Here is a 9,362-nt window from a genome sequence, read left to right as displayed (position 1 = left end):
AAAGATTGGTAATATATTCTTAGAAAGTGATTGAGAAACATAACATATGTTGTTGGATAGCTTAAAGTAAGTATTTATATAGATACTCAAGTATGGTAAAAAATCATGACAATAATGCATTGCTATTTCAAATTTTCAAAAAATAGAGATTCCAAACCCCATCTTTACCAATGTGGATAGGAATCCTGCCATTTTATATGTTAATACCTAATAACTACTTCCAATCCATCCAATCCACTTTCTAACACATCGTGAAGATAGTGGTATAACCATCATTTGTAAATAGCTATTCTATTTGTTTTTCTTCAAGCACACATCTAATGTTACCTATAAAATTGCATGTACCATTGTTTAATCATCATCATAAAGATTTTTGTTACCAGAGCAATATTTCTCTTAAAGACAAAAGGGAAGCATGGGATTTCTTAATGGGGAAGTGAAGCTCAATATTCCTACAAGCGAGGCTTGGGAAATTTATAGAAATAATGAGCTAACTAGAAAAGTGAATCCTGATATTCTGGTTGATGCCCAATATATTGAAGGTTATGGCACACCAGATAGCATAAGGTTGCTCAAATTAGTTCCAAATAATGGAAATTTTATTTTGAATAAACTATATGTATTGTGTTGTGAACTAATATATATTTATTTGATAAGAGGAGATAAGGGAGGTTGAAAAACGAGTCTCAGCTAATTCAAAGATGGGTGAGTCATTAAGAGAGTTGGAAGTACAGTGGTAGAGCATCCCAATAGAAAATGAGAGATCCATATTGTTAAAAATATAATAAGATTTATATAAAATTCTTTCAAGTCTATCTATGATTTTTCCAATTTTTTGAAGTCTTCTATTATGTGAATGTGTTGGTATTCTAATTATAAATATATAGGCTTATTTGGTGAGATTATGTTGATGGTGCAATTGCAGCTATGAATAACAATGTGAGCCAATCAATAGAGAAAATAGAGAAGGTGAAAGAGGACGAGAATGGTACATATGAGATAACTTACAAGGTGGTGGATGGGGAGTTGAAGAAGATGTGTGATCCATATATAGTAACCTTTACTTTCACTCCTCTGCAAGCTGATGATTGCATTGTTTCTTTGGAGAGCCCAATACAATCCACTCACACCATATGTTCCTCCTCCAGAGAAGGCCAAGAAAGTTTCCCTTCAATTCATGAAAGAGATTGAGGATTTTGTACCTTTCATATTTTGTTGTCATGCAATTAATGTAGTAGATATATATATATATATATATATATATATATATATATATATATATATATATATATATATATATATATATATATATATATATATATATATATATATGAATCTTGATCTTCTAGCTGATGCCCAATATATTGAAGCTTATGAAACACCAAGTAGTGTAAGGTTGGTCAAATTAGGTCCAGGTAATGGAACTTTTTTTTTTAATAAACTATATGTATAATGTTGTGAACTAATATATATTTATTTAGTAAGATGAGATAAGGAAGGTTGAAAAATGAGTCTCAGCTAATTCAAAGATGGGCTAGTCATTAAGAGAGTTGGCAATACAATGGTAGAGCATCCCAAAAGAAAATGAGAGATCTGGATTATTATTTTATATATATATATATATAACTATTTTAAGTCGATCTATGATTTTTCCAATTTTTTGAAGTCTTCTATTATGTGAATGTGTGGTTATTCTTATTTATAAATATATAGGCTCATGTGGTGAGATTATGTTGATGGTTGAATTACAGCTGTGAATAACTATGTGAGCCAATCAAAGGAGAAAATAGAGAAGATGAAAGAGGATGAGAATGGTATATATGAGATAATTTACAAGGTGGTAGATGGGGAGTTGAAGAAGATGTATGATCCATATATAGTAACCTTTACTTTCACTCCTCTACAAGCTGATGATTGCATTGTTTCTTGGAGAGCCCAATACAATCCACTCACCAAATGTTCCTCCTCTAGAGAAGGCCAAGACAGTTGCCCTTTAGTTCATGAAAGAGATTGAAAATTTCTACCTTTCATCTTCTTCTATCATGCAATTAATGCAATAGATATGTATGTGAATCCTAATCTTTTGGTTGATGCCCAACATATTGAAGGTTATGGCACACCAGGCAGCATAAGCTTGCTCAAATTAGGTCCAGGTAATGGAAATTTTGTTTTTAATAAACTATATATATTATGTTGTGAACTAATATATATTTTTTTGATAAGAGGAGATAAGTGAGGTTGAAAAATGAGTCTCGACTAATTCAAAGATGGGCTAGTAATTAAGAGAGTTAGCAGTACAGTGGTAGAGCATCCCAATAGAAAATGAGAGATCTAGATTGTTAAAAATATAATAAGATATATATATATATATATATATATATATATATATATATAACTCTTTTAAGTCTATCTATGATTTTTCCAAATTTTTGAAGTCTTCTATTATGTGAATGTATGTGTATTCTTATTTATAAATATATAGACTCGTGTGGTGAGGTTATGTCGATGATTGAATTGTAGTTGTGAATAACTATGTAAGCCAATCAAAAGAGAAAATAGAGAAGGTGAAAGATGACGAGAATGGCACATATGAGATAACTTATAAGGTGGTGGATGGGGAGTTGAAGAAGATGTATGGTACATATATAGTAACCTTTACTTTCACTCCTTTGCAAGTTGACGATTGCATTGTTTCTTGGAGAGCCTAATACAATCCACTCACACCAAATGTTCCTCATTCAAAGAAGGCAAAGAAAGCTACCCTTTAGTTCATGAAAGAGATTGAGAATTTCTAACTTTCATCTTTTTCTATCATGTAACTAATGCAGTAAATATATATGTTTATTAGATTTTATAAAACCAGGGTATGTTGGGAGTTGAAGGGTTCATAATATTGTTATATATTATATGAATTATCGATTTCTTATCAAGTAATATGAGAAATGGAGTTTTTATAGCCATTTATTATCTTTCCTACTTCAATGTTGTGTTATAAACCCAGAGAAAATATATCTACTCATGGTCTTTCACAGAATTGATAGGCTCACAAATCATAAATTGGAGCTTTAAGGAGCAAGGAGTCTTCTCTAGCATATTTTACTTCATACAACAAGTATGATAGTAAAGACTTGATTGGAATAGTAATTATCCCTATCTATGATACAAAGCGTAGAACATCCAACCTATTTATGGATCATTAGGTCATGGAGGTTATAAAGAAACAAAGGGTGGAAAAGCTAATTGATTTTGGTAGAACTCATAACTTCATTAAGATCAAGTTAGAAACAAACTTGGATTGAATTGTTAATCAAGTTTAGTTGATGTTTACTTCAAATTTTTAAGTTAAAAAGCTCACAAATTACTGGCAATTTAGGTGTAGCATGGAGTTTGCATCTTTTAGGCTTTCAGTAGCCTTTCAATTTAAACTAATACATGTCAAATAACCTGATGAAAATAGCTAGTATTGAATTTACATTTAAATTTTAGATTGTATGGTGTTCTTGAATCTAGATGCTAAAATAAATGCTATGTTCCTAAAGTATCAAATCCTCTTGCTAAAGATTAACTTATGCCTTATGAGAGCAATGCTAACTCTAAGATGAGAAATATTGTTATAAAATTTAACCATATAATTGTAATGTATATATTTTATGTCTAGCAGTAGCACAATGAATTAATTCACCCACAAAATTTATGTTTAATTTTGAAATTATTATTATTCACTAATGTATATATTTTCCATCTAATAAAATGAAATGATTCACCCAAAAAATTAATATTGTACTATGATAATTATTTTTTGTTCACCAATGTACATATTTTTTGTGGTTTTAAAATAACACAATTCACCCAGATTTTACACATTGTTCGAGACACTATGAATGATTCACCAATGGAGATAATTATTTTTCTTTGTAAACTAATTTTTTCACCACAATTTTTTTTTTTTTTTTTTGTTAGGTGTTTTACACCTTTCACCAAGTTTTTACACCTTTTCTAAAGGGGGGATTTCTTAAAGTATACCCTGGTATATCTTGTGTCACATTTTTGTGGGTATGTTTCCTATTCTCTTGCATGTGGATTTTAATTGCATATTTACTTCATATCTATTATGGGTTATGTGGAAACAATTATATTCTTTGTTGCATGTTTCCTTACAAATGGTATCAAAGCTATAGTTTTTCTTGTTGTAACCCTAGATTGAATCCATGAGAATGCATGAAAGGATAAAAATAAGGGAAAGATATATGAATTTCATAGGTTATTTATTGTAAAATGTGAGGGTTTTGGGTTTTCTATTATGATGGGATGTTGGAAGATTCTGAGCATGTGAAATTGTTAGTCAAAAATATTTTTTAGATGTTCCACTTCAATGAGGATTTTGTGGGGGAGCTTGATGTAATGACCTCCTGGGAAAATATAGACTTCATCATTGCATCCAGATTGACATTTCTATAACTTTTGATATATAATATGTTAGAGTAATTATTTGTTTGCACTTATTAATTAAATCACTTTGATTTAATTAATTAAGTTGCCTATTACTCTAGTTTTCTTAAGCTATCTTGTAGGTACATATAATTAATATTTTATTAATTATATTGTGCAACCTAGCTTTTTTAGGCTTTAGGTTACCCTTTTCAGATTTTGATCTCCTTTATAAGGATTGATCTCTTTGTATTTTTCATTATGAAGATTTGTTGAATAATATTTTCTTTGTCTGAGTTTTTCAGATCAAACCTTTGCCTCTTCTTATCTTTTTCTTCTCCGTGACAGGTTTTTTGCATGTAGGTTTTATTGGGCTTCGTGGATTTATTGTGTGCTTTTGCTCAAATGGCCATGTTGATAGAAAATGCAAAAGGTTTTTAGTTTTAGCCCATGACGGTTGTCTAATTTGATCCTATCAAAATTTTTGTCACAAAAAAAATTCGTAATAAAATTGGTAAAAATATTGTCTTAGTAAAAACACCATTACTTTCTCTCAGGATATCAAATTTTGGACTTGTTATAGTCGTTGGAAAGATAATTCAGAGAACTACAACTTGGTATAAGCTTGATTTTATGATTTTGAATTTTTTCAAGTTTTAAGAGCCTGAAAGTTAGATGTTGTTTATTTTAAGAATAGATTTGGGCATACAAAATTGGATTTTACTTTGAATGGTCAACAAAAAGCTCTAGGAGAGATCTAGACATTGATTCAGATTTAGTGCAAGTTTGGCATGATTTATTTGGTGATATATTGATCTGATTGGTTTAAGATATATATTGACTATGGTAACATTGTGAGTTTATGGCATTATATGTATTGGAGATTCGAGTTCGATGTCATTGTACACTTAGCTTATATTTCAAATTGGTCTCATGATGATATGGTTATCAATATGTGGTTTGGATATGTATGATGACTTGTTGGGTCTACAAGTTTTGTAGTGTTGTAAATGGTCTATACTTATAGGTTGCATTTATGGCTTGGATATGTGTTGTCTTTGCCCATTGATCTTTCATTATTGATGCATGTTCGAATTGGTGGCTTGGATTTGGGTTGTTTTTGCCCTTAATCAGATGATTTTCTTATTTGTCTTCATGTAGAAGGGATGAGATGTTATTACTAGGTACAATCATTATGGAGGATTGTGGTTGACTATTTTATGCTAACAGGTTCGACATGTTGAGAGTTAGATGCTCGATTCATAGATTTGATCATGGTCCCATGGATTTTGGCATGAAAAGATTAGATATATAGGTACATCCTTGATGTTCATTGGTTTGGATGCCTAATTTGGTTGTGGTGGTATATCTTCTTGGTTGAGGATCATAGTTATTTGATTTCTTTTAAGGAGTTCATGATGTGCACTTTGAGTTCTTTGATGGTTTGATGCGTTGGTTGATTCTCATGGTTAGATGATGATTTTTCATCTTGATTTTATGGATAGCTTGGATACACAGTTTAGTGGGAGCTTGTAATAGTGATGAGGTGGTAGTGCAGGATTAGTTCCTAGTTTTGTTTGTATCTTCTTGGTTTGGAGATATTGGTTTCACTTGGTACTAACACTTTGGTTGTTTATGTGTATACATGAAGGATCTTCATGTAGAAGATGGATTTTATGATGCCATGGTTGACTCGATACCATAGTTGAGTGGAAGTCTTTGGCATTGATATATTTATTGAGTGTTTACAGATGTTTGAGATGTGTCTTAGATCCTATTTTTGTAGAAGCATCTTTGACATTTGCATGGTGCACTTGGTTCTTCATGGTGTGTGGAGATGGTTCTTCATGGTGTGTGGAGATGGTTCTTTGTGGTATATGGAGATGGTTTTTTTCATGGTGTGTGGAGATGGTTTCATCTTGAGGACTCATGAGGTTCTTGGTAAAGTTGTGATTTATGCTTTCATTTGACATGTTATCCTTGGTGTTAGGATGGTTTCATTATTATTTCATGATATACTCTTGATACATGTTTAGAGTTTTGACATGTTAGGGTATGTTCATAAGGAGCATGTTATCTCTTTGGTTGAGATGGTTTAGATCTTGTCGTCATGTTTATGTTCCTGAGGCCATGGTTGGAATTTTAACATTGATCTTGGTTTAGTTTATTGGTATTGAGTACATTGATCATTTTTTCGATACTTCACGATATCGCTATGTTGCATTTGAAGTTGGCATGGATTGATTGGTTACAGGTGCTCATGGGTACTTAAAGATAGTGGTGATGTTGATTTCTCTTATGATTAGAGATGTATTTGTTGAGACACTTGTTTGGTTTCAATAGGAAGTCTAAGGGGAATTCACCTGATATGGACTTGAGCGTAGATTGTTCTTAGATTATTCTTGGTTGGAGACTTAGATATCTTGATGAGCATTCTGATTCCCCACTCTTTGTCTACTTGGTGGTTACTACTTGAGAGATATATATCCCATTGTTTCTCTCGAGTGGATTATGTTAATGCTTGTCTTTCATGGATATGGATCTTGAACTATGGTACATGAGTTATTTTTGGAGAGTTTATTTGAGAGATCATTTAGCATTGATTATCTCCTTGTGTATATGTTGTTATACTTGTTGAGTTTGGGAGATGGTCTTATATTAGGCATATTCCTTGGTTTAGGAGCTTATACAAGTGGGAGATTGTTGATATAATGTATGTTGTGTTGATATTCCAGTCATGTTTGTTATTAGTGACATATGCTTATTCAGATTGTAAGCATCTATCGAGCATATTGTACAGTTAACAGTGTTAACCAAACATTTAACTTGCTACCAAGTTCTATAGTTACTATCGAGTCCTTTGGATAGATTTTAGTTTGCACCGAGTAGCTACTATTATGGTGATGATTAGTAGTGTAAACTGAGCATTTCAGTGTACGCCAAGTTTACCAGTGCAAACCAAGTTGTGCAATTCTTACTAAGTTTATAGTTGATGTGATGTGAGTCTAGTGTTAACTGAGTTACTCAACATTAACCAAGTGACTCAGCTCATACCAAGCTTGCAGTAATAGCATTGACTAAGCTATGCAATGTGAATCAAATGATTTAGTTTATATTTTGAGTTTCACAAGTATTTGTCGAGTCACTAGTGTAGACGAAGTTCAAGACTACTTGAAAGTGATCACAATGGACCGAGCTTCTATGTCTACCAAGTGCATGATGATGTCAAGCATTGACAGTGGGTGTCAAGTATCAGAACCTCGCTGAATTAGTCTTCAAAACTTGAGTTCCTACACTTTGAGCGAATTTTTAATATTTGTGTAAACTTGTATTGGGGTTGACTTTGTAATTTTGTAATTAGATTGGTATACATGTAACATATTGTATCACATCCAATGTATGATATGACATAATATAACAAGTAGAGAAGAGAGTAGAGAAAATTAAAGAGGCTATAAGGAGCAAAAAAGTTTCATCTATCATAGCAAGGTGATTTGTACACTCAAAGGAATCTCATTAAGCAAACCAAGTTGCAGATCAGAGATCAGCCATTGCTTCATCCTAACAGGTGGACTAGTTAAATCCTTTAAAAAGGTAGACCTAACATTCTTGTGTAAATCTCTTTACCAAGTGCATACTTCATTGTATGTTTGTAAATCCTTTTGCAAGGTGGACCTAGCAGTCCTTATTGCTCCTAATAGGGTAGATCATCAAAAGTGATCATTGTAAGCCTTAACATGCCAACTTTATATTGTAGTACTAAAGCTTGTGGGTATCATCCCCACCCTAGTTTTACTTTCTATTTGGAAGGTTTATGGGTCACTAAATTGTGTGTCAAAAGTGTTATGAATGCTTTATTATTTTCAATTTCTCATTCATGCAATTAGATTAGAATTCACATGAAGGATTAATTGCTAATTAAGGATTAAATTTTATTGGTTATTGATTCACCCCTCCCCTCTCAATAACTTATCCTTTCATAATATTTCCAACAATTGGTATCAGAGCCTTGTGGTTTTCAGAGAAAAGTTTAATAGCTTGAGCAAAGATCAAAGGCAATGGAGGTATTTAGACTTAACAAGGCTATTGACAATGAGAAGCTAGATTTAGAATTGGCTATTGGACAACTCGAGAAAGAAAAAGAGAAACTCTCTCAATCCCTAAAAAGAAGAAAAGATCTTGCAATCTAGATGAATGATCAACTCTACATTGAAGAAAGAATTGAAGACAGCCATACAAGCAATCCAAATGAAACTGATGAAGCAATCAAAGAACTATTTGAAAAGAATAGTATTCTTCAAGAAGAAGTAAGAAAACTAAGAAAAGAGCAAGAGATTCAGTCAGTAAGATTGTGTGAAGTCATAGAAGAGAAAAACAAGATAAAAGAAGATGTAGAAGGAAAGAACAATGAAATTTGGCACCTATCCCTTCAACAAGTAGACTTCATTGATCAGATCACCAATGCAAATGAAGAAATCATGAATCTAAGATCAAAGAATGAAAGATTGCAGAATGATCTAAACACTAAAACACAAACCAATGAAAGGATGATGAAATCTCAAGCAGACATGAATACGTTGGATGAGAAAAGAAATTATAGACAAAAAGGAAAAGAAGGAATTGGATATACAGAAGAACATGAATCATCCAAGCAAGGAGCTCAAAAGAATCAAAAACCTACTTGCAATCACTATGGTAAGATAGGTCATACATCAAACAAATGTTGGAGCAATGGGAAAGCAAAATTCAATGAAAAATGCTACAATTGTAATCAGCATGGTCGTAGAGCAAATGAATGCAAAGAAGAACCAAGATTTGAGGGAAAATGTCACAAATGTAAGAAGCATGGACACAAGTCATCAGAATACAAAACTAAGATATCAAATCTAGAAAAACAGATTGTAAAAGCTATATTTGTTTGGGACTGCAACACT

The 9,362-nt window shown here is 32.1% G+C and overlaps 1 pseudogene; it reads left to right on the top strand.

Moving 5' to 3' along the window:
• Window positions 1–415: 415 nt before the first annotated feature.
• The window catches only part of LOC149569238 (uncharacterized), a 47,014-nt pseudogene continuing 38,067 nt past the window's right edge, over window positions 416–9,362 (top strand).

This window comes from Cupressus sempervirens, chromosome 3 (genome assembly GCF_028749045.1).
Source record: "Cupressus sempervirens isolate cs-2001-9-10 chromosome 3, ASM2874904v1, whole genome shotgun sequence".
Taxonomy (NCBI): domain Eukaryota; kingdom Viridiplantae; phylum Streptophyta; class Pinopsida; order Cupressales; family Cupressaceae; genus Cupressus; species Cupressus sempervirens.
The sequence above is the reverse complement of the archived record's forward strand: the minus strand, read 5'-3'. Positions and strand labels throughout refer to the sequence as shown.